Source organism: Elephas maximus, chromosome 10 (genome assembly GCF_024166365.1).
Source record: "Elephas maximus indicus isolate mEleMax1 chromosome 10, mEleMax1 primary haplotype, whole genome shotgun sequence".
NCBI lineage: Eukaryota > Metazoa > Chordata > Mammalia > Proboscidea > Elephantidae > Elephas > Elephas maximus.
Window position 1 is genome coordinate 38,247,840 of NC_064828.1, and position 19,301 is coordinate 38,267,140.

Genomic DNA, 19,301 nt, shown 5'->3' on the forward strand with positions numbered 1-19,301 from the left:
ACTAACAACAACCTAGCACAATGTCTGTCACATGATAGGTACTCAATACATACTCACTGTAGTTTTCCAGGAGGAGGGAAGGAATAGAGGAAAGAAATTAGATGTATTTGTCTGGCTATATGTTACATTTTGTTGTTTTGCATTGATGGAGGCAGCATGATGACCTCTGCTTTTAATTTCACAAAGCTGCTGGCATTTATTGAAAATTCCAGTGTACTCTTGACTGATCCTTTATTACCATATGCCCCAGTCACCCATTGAGGTCTGAATTGGCAGTTACTCAGTGTGCCCCAAGTATAACTTTGAGACCACGGGAGCCAGTCTTTTCTGTAATTATGCTCCTGGGCTGTGAAATCTGTTCCCTGTTGAGATTAAGAGAGGAAGCATCTGTTGCAGAAATTGGGGTAAAGGAAAGGAGGGGCATGTATTTGTTGACATCTTTAATCTTTACTATTGTTTCCATTTGATTTTATTTATTCACTGCATCATCACATGATAGAACGGTAATAATTATAATAATTAATACTACGTAATCTTACCAAGTACCAGGCAATGTTTAATCCTCATATAAACTCTACTAAAAAAACAAACAACAACAACAAAAAAACCCCTGAGGGACAGAAAGGTTAGGTAACTTCCTTATGCTCACATTGCTAGTTAGAAGTACAAGCAGAATTCAACCCAGTTTGTCTTTAAACACCACGATAAATGTATTTTAACTATATAAATAAATGTGTGCTGTGCATATACATGTGTGTGCATATATGAATGTGTAATGGTGTGTGTATTTTAAAGTAGAAAGCACTGTGAGTTTGGGGAATGACTGGTACTTTTAGAAATTATATTTTATAGCAATATATGAGCAATTATACAGGCACCATAGTGGCTTTTTATATGTTTTATCTTAAATATACATATTCCTGGATTGGTAGTTCAAGTTCTGGAATGATGATATAGGAACCATGTATAAAGGGACACTGGGTAGAAAGATGTGTGCTTTCCATACCAAGCTAGATAGAGAACACACCACAGAAATAGTTTTACTGGCATCAAGGTGTCCCCATAAAGATCTCTGGAAGCCAAGGGAAGCTATATGGAGATATACGCATTTGTGTTTGATCTAGGCTGCAATCACTGCCAGCTTTACACACTTGACATATCTCTTAGTTCAGAGTTTAACATTCCAGAAAATGTGTTTGTGTATCTCTGTGTGTATGGTTTATTTTAGCCAATCCAGATTCCATCAGATAAAAGGGAAAAAAGTTTTAAAGATTCTGAGCAATGGAAGTATTTGGTTAGTCAGAGAAACGGAAGGAGATTTTGTGGCTGGAGTAGGGTAAGCATATAAAAGAATGTGGACAATGAGATTAGATAGGTTAAAACTAAAGAAGAAGGCCCCAAGGACGTGCCAATACTGCTTGTCTTATGGAGAAGACTAAGCCAACTTTTTGATCTTTTTGATAAAGCAGAAATAGGCCCCATGATGGTTCTTCACCACCAGGAGAAGTCTTAGTTATCCAGCACCCACCACTTCTCAGGAGTTCTATACAAGAATGCCAGTCTTATTCACGAGCCTTCTTCCTGCTTTCTAATCAGGATAACACAGAAAAAGAACCCTAACTGACATTTTTTTTTTTCTAATCAGGGTTATCAAAAAGATCACCACCTCATCGCAATGGAAATGGGGAAGCAGTGGTTGAAAGGTGTTCTGAAGGCCTGATTCTGTGTGGGGTCCAGGGGATACCAAGATAAGTTCAAGTTGGTTCCAGCCTTCCAGGAGTTCCCAGATGTGGGAGAAGACAGAGAAGGCCTCAGAGTTCCAGTTCAGGAAGTAGAGACGTGCCAGAGAGGGGTCAAAAGAAGGAGCCCATAAAGCCATTATCACAGTCAGGATAATGAACATATTCATCATCCTCAAAAGTCTCTGTACCCCTTGTAATCTCCAGGTAATCACTACATTCTGTCACTATCAATTAGTTTGCATTTTCCAGAAATATATGTAAACAGAATCATATAGTACATACCCTTTTTGGTCTGGTTTCCTTCATTCAGCATAATTATTTTGAGAGTCATCCATTTTGTAGCATGTATCGGTAACTCATTCTTCTTCAATGCTGTGCCATATTCCATTGACTGGATATACCATTATTTACTTATACATTCATCTGTTGATGGACGTTTGAATTGTTTCTAGTTTTTTGCTAATACTCCCTACATAGTCTTCCAGATTCTTCTAGAATATGTTGGCTAGGTCTTGAAGTTTCTTTGGAGTAGTCCCTTTCCTCCTTTAGTAGACTCAGCCCCTCCCTGGCCAAGTTATTTGGGACTTTACCCTAGTTATTGGTCTGAAGACAGGATGGTAGGTGGGATATGTCCTGCGTTAGTAATGCTAACTTGCAAGGCAAGCACCTCTGCATCATCTCCAACCAAGGAAGAAGTGGGTTACTTTTGCAGATTCAGAGCTTCAAGGAGATCTGGGTTTTTAGGATGTTTGTGTCAAGTATGATATCACCCTTCTATATCTTAGGGTTCTACCCTTTCCCAACCAGAGCCCTAAATTGTACTTAGTAAAATTGCTGAGATTGTAAATCAATATTATCTGGAGTACCGCTATCCTTATATAATTGAGTCCTGTGCCTAACTCTCAGCTTTTTTTTCCCTCAGACTATTAAAAAAAAAAAAAATACAGCCATTGCCATCTAGTCAATTCCAACTCATTGCAGCCCTATAGGATAAGATAGAACTGCCCCATAGAGTTTCCAAGATGTTCCTGGTGGATTTGAACTGCGGACCTTTTCGTTAGCAGCTATAGCTCTTAACCACTATGCCACTAGGGTTTCCCTCTCGGACTATAGGAAATGAAAATCTGTTTTTATACAGCCAAAGAAGCCCTTGACTTTCACACTTTGCTTTGAATTGGTAATTAATCATCTTTATTCTTTCATTGTCCTTCTTCTATGTTTTTAGAGTGTTAAGCCAATGTCCATGAGATCTCAATATCCTTATAAGTTATTAAACTCACTGCCATTGAGTCAGTTCCAACTCACAGTGACTCTATAGGACAGAGTAGAATTGTCCCATAGTGTTTCCAAGGAGTAGCTGGTGGATTCAAACTGCTGACATTTTTGGTTAGCAGCCAAGCTCTTAACCATGGCATCACCAGGCCTCTTCATGACTACCCTAGGATTTTGCAAATGACTGAGATATTGCATCTGTCAATTGATTCCCCTTCACCAGTATGCCATTGCAGTTCACCAGCACAGTGCAAGTTTTAACAACTCCACCACTATCATGCCAAAGACTATAAGAGCTCTAAAACAAACCAGTTACCTGTATTACTGAGTAGAACTGCTCCATAGGGTTTTCCTGGCTGCATTTTTATAGGGAAACCCTGGTGGCATAGTGGTTAAGTGCTACGGCTGCCAACCAAGAGGTTGGCAGTTCAAATCCACTACGTGCTCCTTGGAAACTCTATGGGGCAGCTCTACTCTGTTCTATAGGGTCGCTATGAGTTGGAATTGACTCCACGGCAGTGGGTTTGGTTTTTGGTAATTTTTATAGAAGCAGATCACCAGGCGTTTTCTTCTTTATTGCTGCTGGGTGGGTTTGATCCACCAACCTTTAGGTTAACAGCCAATTGCAAACCACTTATGGAGCTTTACCTACCACAAATAATAAGTACCCATTGCAAACAATGTGTGATCTAGCCCCCACATCTCATTTTTGAATTGATTCCTAGGATCACTCCTGTCACCAATTGTGTTGAGTCAGGGTCCACAGGAAATCGATTCTGAGATGAAGATTCAAATGCAGGAAGTTTACTAAGTAATGATCTTTGGAACAATAACTGAGGGAGTGATGGAAGCATGTCTGGGCAAAGGGAGATGTGAACTGAGGTACATTCACAAATTAGATCTAACCTGATCACAAGGGAGATCTGGAACTGGAATTCCTCTTCATAAATTTCTTGAATTGAGGCAAGGTAGGTGGACCTTTGTACTACATATGAAACAGTCATGGGACGTAGGCTGCCCTTGGAGAGGGAGAGTACAACCTTGAGTGAGGCAACTCCCTTTCACAGAGGTCAATTCCCAGGAAATCACTCACTTGTGAACTGTAAATGACTGAGATTTCTGCAAGCCTGGGAGATGGGTGTTTTGGTCTTGATGGGAAGATCTGGGTAGCACACCACAGCATGTACTCTCATTTATCATTTCCTATTCTTCGTCACTGCCTCCTGCATCTCAGATGCATCTTCTCCCTTCCAACCCTCCCTTACTGTCAATTCCCAACCTTCATTATCACTTTACTGGAATATTGTGATATTTTGCTCTTCCTCTTATCTCTACCCTCTTCAGTCTGGTCTTCACATTCCTACCATGGAGATCTTTCTAAAGTAGAGCCATACAAATATTCCTTATGCCACTCATGTTTGTTCAATGCAACCCCACTGCCTATAAGATAAACTCCAAGTGACTTAACATGACATAAAAATCTTCATGTGGGTCCTATCTACCTTTACAATTTCATTTCTGAAGACTCAGACTTACCCCTCGATTCCAGACCTAAACCACCTAACATTTCTGTGCTCTTTTACAGTGCTTGAGATTTTTCACTGGTAAACTCTCTACTGGATCCCTGGTGGTACAGTAGTTAAGCACTTGGCTGCTAACTGAAAGGTCTGCGGTTCAAATCCACCAGTCGCTCCATAGGAGAAAGATGTGGCAGTCTGCTCCCATAAACATTACAGCATTAGAAACACAATGGGGCAATTCTACTCTGCCATATAGGGTCGACTATGAGTCAGAATCGATTTGATGGCAAGGTCGTTGTTTTTGTTTTTTTTAACTCTCTATCACAGAATTCTTTCCCTCCCATCATCAATCTGATGAGCTCCTACTAACTGATCAGGACCCAGAACAAGTTATGACATTCTCATGTAGCTTGAGCTGCCAATTTACCCAGTATCTACATTAATGACTTAGCATATTCTTCATATTCAGGTGCTAATCCAAAGATCAGTGATTTGAACTCACCAGCCACTCCACAGGAGAAAGATATGGCAGTTTGCTTCTGTAAAGACTACAACCTCGGTAACTCTGTGAGGCAGCAACACTCTGTCCTACAGGGTCGCTGTGAGTCAAAACCAACTCAACATCAATGGGCTTGAATATTTCCAAAACCTAACCATAAATTTCATGAAGGCAGGTACCATAGCTTATTCATCATTGACTCCCCAGTCCATGACTTCCCAGTTTATTCAGTTTTCAGAAATGTTTGTTGAATAAATCATTGAATTAATGAGTGAATCTGTGAATGAATGTGACTTCCTTCCTCTTCCCTGTATCTAAATGTAATCTATTGTCTCATGAAATCTTTACGTAAACACTAGCAGTCTCATAGGCAGTCAAATGCATTGTCCTTCCAGATATCTCTCTAAAGGCTTGATTCTATAAAATGATTGACTTAACCTTTTCTGCTTCTTCATTTTTCTTTTCCTTCCAGCTCCTACTGGCCTTTACGGTACATATATAAGTTAATAGATCAAGCAAAATCGTCAACAAGTAAATTAGTTAGTAAGAATGAGGTCAAGAAGAAAAAAAAATCTTATTGCTAGTGCCAGCCATATCACTGCAAATCTTAAATACCACTACACTTGTAAAATCAGTAAAGCAGATAAAAATGCACTTTCCAAATGTATTTCATCATCCAAAGATAACCACTATTTTCCCCTTAATAGAGTTTCTTCCAGTCTTTGCATGTACACACGTGTATTTATTTCTACAAAAGTGTGGATCATACTCTACATAGAGTTCTATATCCCACTATTTTACCATCATTTTACCATGACTATTTCCTCATCTCTTTCTAAACATGAATTTTAATGGATATACAATTTTCCTTTGCGGAGTTTGAATAATCAACTCTTGATTTTCTAAACTAGTGGAGGCAAATCATAATGAGAACAAGATGGCCATCTAATAGTAGGATATTTAGAGTCAGTCAAGTTATTACCTGCAATATAGAGAGCTAAAGGGGACTGAATCGAAACACGTGGTTGTTGAGAGTTTTCTCCTCACAGAAGGAATTTATTGATTAGCATTTCTCGGATATTAAATAATGAAGAAGATTTTTAGCAAGTTACCCAAAGGTCTTAAATTAAGGGTTGATTGATTAATATTTCTATGTAACTTTTCCCCATTTCATTTCATCAGTATGGCACTTTAGGCATTTTCTCTCTTGCATCGTTATGCACTGACCTTTCCATTGTTAATGCTTCTATGCCTGAGTAGAGAGAATTTTTTCTCCCTCTTTTCAGAGATTAGCTGCAAAGAAAATTTATGTGACATTCAAAAGAATTATTTCCAACCTACCCTTTCAAATGCCTTTCTGACATCTAATGATGTAACTGAGCTACATTAATTTTAGAGAGCATCTACATTTGCATAATAAAAATTTTGATTTTAATGTACTTCAAAAGTATGCATTGCTTCAATATTAATGCAGTATTTTTTTGCAAAAGACATTAAACCACATTTAGTTTTCTTACTCTATTACAGTATACTTTGCATTTCATGGTTGTTATAAAACTTGAGTCAATGTTGTAAGATTTATTCACTCTACCAATATGCAAGGTTTCTCACTAAGTGCCGCTTGGGCAGGGCACCCAATAGACCAAAAATATTTTTAACACAGATTGCATTGATTGTCTAAGCCCAAGCTTCTCAAAATCTATTCTGTGTAATCCTAGCTCTTTGGGTTAATAAAGGGCATTATGTGAAAAGTGGATTTTTGACCACATAAATCAGGAAAGCTAACAAACAAAAAGTTGGGGGAAAAAGGAGCCTCTGTGGTTCAGTGGTTAAACATTTGGCTGCTGACCAAAAAGTCGGGCAGTTCTAATCTACCAGCTGCTCCTTGGAAATCCTATGGGTCAGCTCTACTCTGTCCTGTGCGGTTACTATGAGTCAGAATTGACTCAAAGGCAATGAGTTTTGTTTTTCGGTAAGTTAGGAGAAAACTAGATTAATTTTTTTTTACTGTAGTGCTTCTTGGAGGTATTAGAGGAATAACAGAATAAAATAAGGTTCACTCTGAATCTCAAAGGGGATGCAGTACCTCTTCTCCAGCTATTTACCGGGGAACTCTTTCCTTGGGTCATAGGACTGATTATTCCAGAGTAAATGTGCATCAGGGAAGAGCTCATGGCTTAGAGTGTCCAAATTGGCTGTGTCACCGCCTCTATCCCACAGGTCATTCAGTAAGCTTCTGCCCAGGCCTAGTTTGAGATACTTCCCGCTTTAGGGGCAGCTCCGGGTTTATTTCTCTTTTCTCTATTTGAAGAATTGACTTTCAGAATATATCTGGAATCCGACCATTTCTTGTGACCTCCATCACTACAGCTCTAGGCCAAGACACCATCATTTCTCTCTGGAAGATGGTAATAGCCTCTTAAAAGGTTTCCGAATGTCCATTGTTTCTTTCTAGAGTCTATCCTTGAAACAGCAGCCAGAATTTTCCATTAGAATGTAAATCAGATCTAGTTTGACCTTTTAATAGCTTAGACTTAAATCCAAAATCTTTATCATGGCCTAAAAATATCTATATGATCTGGCCCTTGTCCTCACCCCAAACTTATCCCCTACTGCCATTCCCAGACTTACTGTTCCTCACCCACACCAAGCATGCTTCTTGCAGTTTTCTCTGCCTATAATATTCTCCTGGCCACGTATCTGCATGTCTTATTCACACACTTCTTTTAGAGAGTGAATTACTTTCAAAAACTGTACAGCTGTTATTTTCCTTAAGGGAAGTTGACATACGTGACAGAGTAGACAACACCAGCCTGTTTGGCCTGGATGATGGTATGAATTTAAAAGAAAAAAAAAAAAATCTTAACGTGATTACAAAAAAAAAAAAAATTAGGGAAATGAAATTAAAGAGAAAACTTCACAAACAGCCTATGGGGGGAGTTGTCAGCTGCTGTGGAGCCAAATCCCAACTCACAGAGACCCCATGCAAGAATACCTTTCCTGGTCCTGCTCTATCCTCATGGTTGGTTGGAAATCTGTTGTAATCCATAGGGTTCTCACTGACTAGGATTTTTGGAAGTAGATCTCCAGGCCTTTCTTCCTAGTTTTCATCTAGAAACTCTGCTGAAATCTGTTCAGAATCAAAGCAACATGTAAGCCTCCAACAACATAGGTGGTGGCTCTGCATGAGGTACACGGCCGGGAATCAAATACCAGTCTCCTGCAGGGAAGGCGAAAATTCTAGCTTCACACGGGGGAGTAGTAGTTTAGTAAATTCTGAAGGCTGAATTTTCTATTCTCCATTTAGATTTTGCCCTCATGCATATACATATCATGATAGACAGAGAGAAATGCAAACATCCTTCTGCTTTTTTATTTTCCCCTTTGATTCATAGAATCCACTGTGGTAGTGCTAGAGGTAATTCTGTAAATTGTCTGCGATAACCTTCCCATCTCCAATATAAACTAAGACACAGAACATTGTTTTCGCCCAAATCTCACAGCTATTATTAAAAGAATTGCAGGATGCCTATTTGCTGCCACCCAATCTGGTATCTTTCTACTAGCCCATGCATTTTACATTTCGTGCTATATACTAAGATACCAGAGAGATATGCAACAGCCTTGGGGCCACAGTTATATTTCCAGGGTAGAAATAAAATGAGGATTTGGCTGGATATCTTTGTTTGGGGGTGAGAAAAAATTCTGCTTAGCTGAGTGTTTTCCCTTCTTGCAATTCAAGGAGTTTCTTCCAAAATGGCTTCTGGTTTTGCATCACTTTCTGCAAAAATCTAAGCTCAGGTAGAAAAGCACACAAAATTGCTGAAAACGTTCACCGTTGAATTTTTTTTTCCTTATCAACATTCTTCATGAAATTTAAACAGTTTGAGTGAAAAGTCTATACATCCCTCTGGCTGAGAACACCCAAACTTCAAGCCACTTTTCATGAATAACTTTTGAACATAAAGCAGAATATTTTCAAGCGCAAGACACTCCTTCAAGCAGCAGACAGTTTTAAAGTCAAAAAAGAAAAACATTGTGTTTTGGAGGAAATACTTGGGGTTTTTTGAGCTGTTCCTCCCCAACTCCCACCGACACTCAGTGTTTTGATACTTCAGCTTTTAAGAGAATGCTCTGAAGTGTAGTTATAAATTTTCTTAATTTTTTAAAAAAAGTTCTAGTGTAGTCATCATGAAGAATAATAAAAGCAATTGGAAGATTCCTTTCTTACTCTTAGAATGCTTTCAAGTCCCCTTGTCAAATACATGGGCCACCTCTTATGCCTCCCAGCAAATATAAGACAGAGGATACGAGAAATATGGACTTGAATGATTCTTGTCAGAGGCATTTATAAATAACACACTCGAGTACATAAGATATTCTTATGAAAGAAATTTTGGTGAATTCTAAAAATAACCAAGGAAGAATGCTGCCTCGTTTGTGATAGATCATCACTGATTTTCTTTTCAATAGTGGCTTTTATTTTCATTTTGGCTCTTTCAATCCACTCTTCAGGATTGCGATAAGGACAAATTTTAAAGTAATTTCAAAAGAAATGTGATCCACACAGTTCATTGTACTGATCGACTTGCATGTAAGCAGGTTAATGCCTATTTTCAGAGATCTTTGTTGATTTCTTTATAAAACTTTCACGGGAGGGGGTCGTTCAGCATTATCAGTATTTTCATTCACAGACCAAATAAAGTAAGGTAGCTCCTCATACAGAAAACAGGGCTTTGAACCAGTTCGTTCTGGTTTGACCCGCCTGCTGAGAATTTGCATTTCTGCTCCAGATACACAGTATCAAAATCTACATTTTGACAAGATTCCCAGGTGATTCTGGTGTGTGTGTGTGTGTGTGTGTGTGTGTGTGTGTGTATACCACTGGGAATTTCAAATATAGTAACCTGTAGTAGTCTGTTGCCATTGAGTCAATTCTGACTCCGAGTGACCCTATAGGGCAGAGTAGAACTGCCCCATAGGATTTCCAAGGCTGTAATCTTTATGAAAGCAGATTGTCACATCCTTCTCCTACAGAGCGTATGGTGGGTTAGAACTGCCAACCTTTACGTTAGCCCCCCAGTGCTTTAAGCATTGTGTCAACAGGGCTCCCTTCAAAGACACTAGGATGTCGACATTCTTCCTAGAAGCCAGAAACCAGGAAAGAGGCGTGTACTACCTACCAGGAGGACTTATGTTTGTGACTAATTTACGAACTTTGTGAAGTTTTTTTTCACAATATTAGTTGGGAAGCTACTATGAAAATTGGTGATTGAGTAAAAACCAGAAAAACCAAACCTGTTGCCATCGACTCCATTCTGACTCATAGTGACGTTATGATTGGGTGAGAGGGGCCAAATCCACTAATACTCTTTCCAAGTGATTATTAATTTTGGCAAATGGCACTGCTTAGCATTATGATTTAAAATCAATATCAGGAAAAGACAAATTGAAATACCTGGGGTGTTCAGTGAAGAGCAAATGAAGTAAGCGTTATGGTACCATTTCTTCCCACCACCGTGCTTTCCTTCTTCCTCATTCCGTTGGTCTGTTAATGAGAGTTTTCTACTCCTTTGAATAAGGAAAAAATGTGCTTGTCTTTTATTTTTTTCATTTCAGATTTAGCAAGAAAGGTCACAAAGACATTTTAAAATACTACTTCTTGGCAATATTTAGGGCTGTTAAAATCTCTTAATTCTCAAAGGTTCCACCAGAATCACCGCACATTTTATTTGATGTCCATCCACAAGAAGAAATACCATTTTCCTATCTTTTCCCTTTTTGTTCAAAGGGAAAACAACGTCAGAAAGCAGAAACGGGTTCTAAATGGTCTAGGTAAGGATTCTGCTGGGACTATGAACATGAACACATGATAATCTGTTTCAGTTATCAGATTGAATTCAGAGGGGAAACACACAGTTCAAATATAACATTTAAAATTGAATCAGGAGGTTGTCCCCATTTTAACACTTTCTGAGAAGAATTACATTGTATTCCAGATGCACCTTGATCCATTTGGTCCCTTAGAGTTGCTTCACTTTTCTCCCTAGGGGCTTCTCCATTCTGGGGAAATGACTACAGAGTTTAGGTGTCTTCCTCAGATCTTTCTCTCACACCCTTGAAATTCATCCCTTGGCTTCTGATCTGTGGACAGGCACGTTTAGTAGGGTAAGGTTAATTGGAGTGAAGCATTTGAACATCTTCCCCAAAGATCTTTAAATCCTCCAACTGTAGTACAAATAAGTGATTAATTTCTGTTTGGTCGCGTTCACCATCTGGATGGTTTACAACGTTTGGGCTCCAGTGTGAATTTAAAAAAGAAAGTATCCAGGTGTCATCTTTGGTTTTGCTTGGTTTTGTTTTTGTTTGTTGCCTCCTGCATCAGGGCTCAGATTGGGGTTGGTCGTCATATGTCAGTCAGCTACAAGCAGTCCCTTTGGGCGGCTGAGCGTGGAGGCAGATGCGAAAGGGAGTGCTAGGTTGGTATTGTGCTCCCTGTTTTATTCGTGGGGGTATTATATTTAATTTTACAACAACTCTTTGAGTTAGATTATCCTCACATTATAAGTGAAGGTCAAACAGGTCCATGTGACCCCAAAGCCCTTATCCTGAAGCCATAATGTAGAGCACAGAAAGGGGATTTCCTTGTTTTGCTTGGCATTTAGAAAGATTGGAAATAATCCATGGAATGGGAATTTCATACCCCAAAATATAGAAAACAGTAGAAAGCATCTAAAAATATGGAAGAAAATGTGTTTTAGAGAATGTTTTTAAATTCATTGACTTTCTGCCTGGAAGTTAAGGAAAATCCTCTGAGACGAGAAATCTCAAAGTGAGGATTCAGAGAAATACGTAGGTACTGAAAGAGGCATCTGCCTTCATTTTAGCACCTGCCAATCCTGATGGCCTAGACATGAATTTTAACTGACCAAAAAAGTTGGAGGGGCGGTAGCCTAGGACCCACATAAGGAGGAAGATCAGATCAGAGACTCAAAAATAAAGCCAAGGCCCTAGAAATGAAACAGATGCAGAGGATAAGCTTAAGAACAAACAAACCAAAATGATAGAAAACGTGGGGATAATTGCCTGTCTTAACTTTGGCTCTGATTCTGCGGTAATTCCTGTGTGGTGCAATGGTTAAGCCCCCGGCTGTTAACTAAAAGTTGTGGCAGTTTGAATCTACCAGAGGTGAGTCAAGAAAGTACTGGGCATTTACTTCTGAAACATCACAGCCACTAAAACCCTATGGAGCACAGTTGTACTCTGACATATGTGGGCTTGCTATCAGTTGGAATCCCACTCAATGGTAACTGGGTTTTTTTTTTTAATTATTATTATTTGTTGGTTGTTTTGTTTTGTTTTTTTGTTTTTAACCTTGGCTCTGAGGGAAATGGAAAAACAAGATCATCTTCCTGGAATCCTAAACACAAACCTGTATAAGTGGAGGCCAGAAATCATATTACCTACATAGTCTACATTATCCCTTACCCTAACAGAAACATAAACTGGGATTTTCCTTTAAATGGTTTTGAGTCAAGTTTTAGTCAATTCTGTGGCTGTTATGGTTCTTCATGTCAACACTTGGCCAGCTGAAACAAGGGCAGAGAACCCTGCTGAGGGTCTGAGAGAATGAGAAGGAAAGAAAACGTAGAATGGAAGTAAAAAATTGTGATCTTAGTAATGTACCAGATGTTTTATGCTCATTCATTTATTCAATTCTCACATCCACCTGTGAGACAAACACTGACTTCCCTATTTAAAGATGATGTCACTAAAATTTAGGGAGGGGAGGGTAGGTAAGGAGCTGGAGTCCTTGGATGGTCCAAAAGGTTAATGTTCTTGGTTGCTAACCAAAAGGTTGGAGGTTTGAGTCCACCCAGGAGTGAGTTGGAAGATAGACCTGTTGATCTACTTCAAAAAAAAAAAAAAAAATCAGCCGTTGAAAACCCTATGGAGTGCAGTTCTACTCTGACACACATGAAGCTTCCATGAGTTGGGGTCCACTCGATGGCAACTGGAGCTAATTTGCTAATGTATACATGGCAAGGGAGTGGTATAGCCACAGTTTTGGTCCAGGTCTGTGGGCTTCAAGCCCCTGTATCATTTATAGCACAATTGCATCCCATAAGAGTTATAACATGTAGACTAAACCTGGATGAATGAAGGGCACATATTTCAGATGGATATTTTTAAGATGTAAGTGGGGTTTTATTTGTTTTGGTTTTGGTTTGTTTTTTGCCATATTGTCCTTGGGCAACACTGGAAAAATCTCTTATACATTCGAGTCCTCAGGAGGTCATTTCACAGGTCCTGGAAATTGCAAAACAAATTGTCGCAAACAGATTTTTTAAATTGTTTGCTTGCTAGAAGTGAATAATCAAGGGCCATGAATTTAATTGATTGTGGAAGAATGTTCCTTTGAGCTGACGTAGCAACTGTTTTTGGAGTGTCTGTGATGCCAGTGTGAATTGATTCAATGACAACCTATGTTAGGTTTTGCTATTGGCAAACTCTTCATGGAGGAAAAAAATGGAAGAAGCAGTCATTTGAATTGTTCCTTAAAAGATGATTTCAAAATATGTAAAAGAGATTGCCTCCCTGTACCCTTCCTGCTTAAATCTTACCTTGATTCTGTTTGCTCAATTTTAGAATTTGATCCTCCAAGAAGAGACATGATTAAGAGCAAACAGGTGATTAGCATGATCAGCTCTGCCATTAACCAGCTGTATGGGGTTAGTCAAGTTGCTGAGCCCCTCTGCTCAGTTTACCCCTCTCTAAAATAGGGGAAACACTGTGACCTACCTCATATGATGTTGTAATGAATAAAGGAGATGATATCTAAATATGTTACCTGAAACATGATAAATAGTTCAATAAATATTAGACAATATTATGGTTTCAATTAACCGACTCAAATATACCATGATCACAAAGATGGTGCGGGGCCAGGCAACATTTTGTTCTGCTATGCATAAGGTCGACATGAGTCGGAACCAACTCAATACCCACTAACAACAGTAACTATATTATTGGTAAGAGTAAAAATAGCCACTGGCATCTCTTAGACATGATGATAACATCTCAAATTACTGAGTATTTGCAGATGTAATGCTTGGGCTGGCTATTGGTAAATCTTTGCGATTTATGGAGAGTGAGAGAAATTATAAAGATTGAAGATAAAAAAAAAGAGGGATCCATAAAACTATATTCTGACAATCCACATGTGTATATTTAGAAAACATTCTGGAGAAGTGAGTGGATCTGCATGTCCCAGATGCCATTTGTCTAGCCCATCTCCAGTTTGATCAGGTTGGGACCTGGTCTCCTACATTAGGCCAGGAGCCAGGACAGTGTATTTATGGAGATTTATACGTGCAAGCATTGAACCATAAGGAAGTCATGCAGTCTGACTTCTAGATGAGATTTTGGGAGATGATAGCATTGGTATCTTTGGACACACACCCCTGGAGAAGGACATCATGCTTGGTAAAGTAAAGGGTCAGTGAAAAAAAGGAAGACACTCAAAGAGATGGATTGACACAGCGGCTGCAACAACGGGCTCAGGTACAACAAGGATTGTGAGGATGATGCAGGACCATGGCACCTAGAAACAACATTGGTATCTTGCTCACCACTCCACAGGCATTTCCTACAAAGACTGAAGATAGGAATTAAAAAAAGAGAGAGAGAGATAAAGATTCAGGAAACTGTATTCTGACAAGTTTGTGTATATCTAGAAAAATCATTCTGTGCTGGAATGTGACGCTGCAAAGAGAAGTGAGTCTCCAATCAAAGCCTGGATGGCAAAATTATGGAGGGCGGTAGATGCTGGGTTCACTTTTGTATTAAATAGAAGGAAAAGTCATGTAATTGTAAAGTACCTAAAACCTCCAAGCCTACCTCCCAGTCCTTCTTTCTGAACAGCACAATTTCTTACAGAAAGCACCAAGACTACCTAATATACAATTTTGCCCAGATAATCACCCTGAAAGCATTTATGTAATCAAAAGCAACCTCTGGGGATGGAAACTGGAATCTGGAAGTGAAACTCAAGAAAGATTTCATCATTCCACAAACAATTTCGAATTAAGCACTAATCAGAGGGGAAAATTAGGTTTATTCACAGGGGCCACTCAAAATAACCCTCTTAATAATGTAGAAATTGGCTGTAGCTAAAGTCCCACAAGTCTAGACACAAATACATTTAAAATACAGCAAAGCCAGTCAATATAAAATGTAACAAATACAAGAAGTCAATGTAAAATAGATTTCCCAGATATGAGGAACATGGTTCCAGGATTATAAGCAAACTGCTCAGAAAAAAATAAAGTCTGTGATTTAGCAGAATTTCTGACTTATAAGAAATGTATTTGCTTTCATTAGTGACCTGGTATTCAAATACTCTCCGTTTTCTAGTCAGGACAGATGCTGACCAAAAGACAAAGTAGTTACCAGGCATTGAGGTCGTATTTGCATATTTGTTGAGCAGAAAAGAGAGAAAGAAATGCTAGCCAGAAGAAAAGGGTAAAATAAGAAGAGAAGGACAAAAAATAGTAGCCAGTCTACCTGAGGGTGGCATTACCCTTATTTGGATTTGAATTCAGGTAGACTCAGAATATATTTAGATTTAACCAACTACCCACCCCTCAACCCCAGCCCCTCATCATATCCTGAGCTACTCCCATCTGTGGCTGATTAAAACTTTTCTGGTAAAGGGGTCTGGCTTCCTGGGAGTAGATAACCAGAGGACAACCTATGACTGGGAACACTGTTAGTAACATTCCTGCTTTTAATATGGCCATTCCAACTCCATCCTTCTACTTCTCCTTCCCAGCTACCTCTCTGTTAACTCCTCCTTTCCCTTCTCTTCATGTCTCCCCTGGCTCAAGCCCCTTGTAACAACATTGTGTATTCCTGCAGATGGCCAAAGAGGTTGCTGACCTCAGCCTTCACTCATGAAATTTTCAAACACACCTGCTCCCATGCCTTGCAAATGAGCCCTGTCTGAACCTCCTATCACACCAGGGGGCCCTGCATCCCTAACTAGAGAATATCTGATGTCCAGGCAACCTGAGAGGAGCATACTGTCTTCAGAGAAGACACTAAGTGCCCTCTGAGCCTGAAAGTCCTCTAAAGTTGATGGGAAGATTTGCAGGAGAATGGAACCAAATTTTGTAAGCTAGGCCAACTTCCCTTGAGGATAAGTTATTTTTTGAAAAGAGAAGACAAGAGTAGCCAAAGAGGGTAGCAGCACCTGGATAATGCAGAGAATGTCAAAGATAAATAATTGGTCTATAGCTGTACTGGCCAGCTGGGTCCCCATTAGTTACATGTGGCTATTCAAATTTAAGTTAATTTAAATTTAAACCAAAAAATCGGTTCCTCTGTTGTACTAGCCACATTTCAAGTTCTCAGTAGCCACATAGAGTTAGCGGCTGCTGCGTCAGACTGTACAAATATAGGACATTTCCAGTATTGCAGAAAATTCTATTGGACAGTGCTGGGAGGGCCTTGAGATTCACAGAAACAGAGAGAGAGGAGAAAGAGAAGTGAAAGAGAGAGGAAGAGAGAAAGAAAAAAAGAGAGAACAGTAAGAAAAAGAGACAAAGACCAAGAGAAAGAAGAAACAGTAAAAAATGGAAAGGCTGGAACCTGTGTAAGGTGGAAATCTATCAGAGAAGGAAAACGCAAATATTTTCCACCAAAATGAGCAGTCGAAAAGTGGTAAGATGGCACCCTGTCAAAGGTGGAAAAAGCCAGAGCTGGAAAAAACAAGGCATTCTCGTTCAGTTCCAGTTCTCATAGGTTTCACGGTAATAGAGAACAAAACTGCTGGTCTGGAATTGAGACTTTTTCTCCAGGCCGAAGTCACTCTCTGAGAGTGAAGTGACTAATGGGTTATAAGGAGCATACTTTCCTAAGCACTTGACTTTAAGAGGCTATCTTGGGCCCAAGCAAAATGAGTGTGGGGACTTAGCTATATGGGAGGCTAGAGTCCTTGAAGCCAATTAGTTGTTTTGACCTGAATCTACTCATTTTCATTTAGATGTTTTCCTTGCCACCTACCAGTGAGCATCCTGTATCACGCCTCCACCAGTTCCTTTCTCTAAATCTGGGAATGACTATAGCAATGAGGCTGGAACAGCACACGTATTAGAAGTGAAAAGCATCACTGAGAATTGAAAGACTGTGTCTCTTTGGGAAGAACCCAAGGGAACTTCAAGAAAAGTAATCAGAGTGAGTAGGAAAGATACGTAACGCAAAGTGTTCCCTCCAGGAACTTTACTTCCGCAAGAACAAGAGCATTTCCCAGAAGGACATGAGTAATGTCAAGTGTAACTGTTCACCATGCTTCTCTAAGGCACCAAATGGGCTTTTAAGCCACACATTCCTGGGGGCTTTACTATGGATTCAGAATAGAAACTAGATTTGTCCTCTGCCTTTCTAAGTTTGCAATGAGAAGCAGAAAATATTGGGATCGTTTTGCGGGCCAATCGGGTTATCTGCGTATAATTCGATGAGAGGTTTGTAAAAGATGGATTGCCAATACCTCAGAGGTGTCAGCTTTTTTGGCCCTCTGTTTTATGTGGTAAATCACAGGATTGACCCAGAGCAAAGCTTCTGGATGTATTCACAGAAAATATTTGTGAAATGTATGATTATTTTAAGAATAAATATCAATAATAAAGACATACTTTTCATTTATAATCCCTTAGAATTAATGAGAGGCATTGGGGGTTCAGTGGTACAATTCTCACCATCCATGAGGGACACTTGGGTTCGATTCCCAGCCAATACACCTCATGTGTAGCCACTACTTTGTCAGTGAAGGCTGTGTGTTGCCAGAATGCCAAAGAGGTTTCAGGCCAAGACAGACCAGAGAGAAGGGCCAGGCTATCTACTTCCCAAAATCAGCCAATGAAAACCCTATAGATCACAACAGACTAATCCACAACCTATCATGGGATGGAGCAGGACTGAGCAATGATTCCTTCTATTGTGTATGGGGTCACCATGAGCCAGGGTCATCATAAATTTATAGCATCTAACAACAGAATTAATAAGCCTAATTCTTAGACCTAGAGTTAGAAAACCAAAAGGGAGGAACATGTTCGGCATTTCTCAAGCTGAAAGAACTGAAGAAATAATTCAACCCTAGAAGTGTGATATTGAAGAATTCTATGGGCAAAATATTAAATGATGCAGGAAGTATCAAAAGAAGATGGAAGGAATACTCAGGAGTCACTGTACCAAAAAGAATAGGTCGGCGTTCAACCATTTCAGGGGGTAGCATGATCAAGAACAGGTGGTACTGAAGGAAGGACTCCAAGCAGCACTGAAGGCGTTAGCAAAAAGCAAGGCTCCAGGAATTGACAGAATACCAACTGAGATGTTTCAACCAATGATGCAACTCTGGAAGCACTCACTCATTTATGCCAAGAAATTTGGAAGACAGCTACTTGGCCAGCTGACAGCTACTTGTGCCCATTCCAATAAAGGTGATCCAATGGAATGTGAAAATTATTGAACAATATCATTAATATCACATCCAGGTAAAGATTTGCTGAAGGTAATTCAAAAAAGTGTTGCAGCAGTACATCTACAGGGAAGCCAGAAATTCAGAAATTCAAGCCAGATTCAGAAGAGGACATGGAACAAGAGATATCATTGATATCATATGGACCTTGGCTGAAAACAGAATACCAGGGATATGTTTACCTGTATTTTAGTGACTATGCAAAGGCACTTCATCATGTGGATTATGACAAATTATGGATAATATTGCAAAGAATGGGAATTCTAGAATACTTAATTGTGCTCATGTGGTACCTATACATAGGCTAAGAGGCAGTCTTTTGAACAGAATAAGGGGATATTGTGCTGTTGAAAATCAGGAAAGATGTGCATCAGGGTTGTATCCTTTCACCATACTTATTCAATCTGTATGCTGAGCACATAATCCAAGAAGCTGGACTCTATAAAGAAGAGAGTAGGACAACAGAATTGGAGGAAGACTCATTGACAACCTGTACTATGCAGATGACACAACCTTGCTTGCTGCAAATGAAGAGGATTTAAAGCACTTACCGATGAAGATCAACAACTACAAGCTTCAGTATAAATTACACCTCAACATAAAGAAAACAAAAATCCTCACAACTGGACCAATAAGCAATATCATGAAAAATAGAGAAGATACTGATGTTGTCAAGGATTTCATTTTACTTGGGTCCACAATCAATGTCCATGGACGTAGTTGTCAAGAAA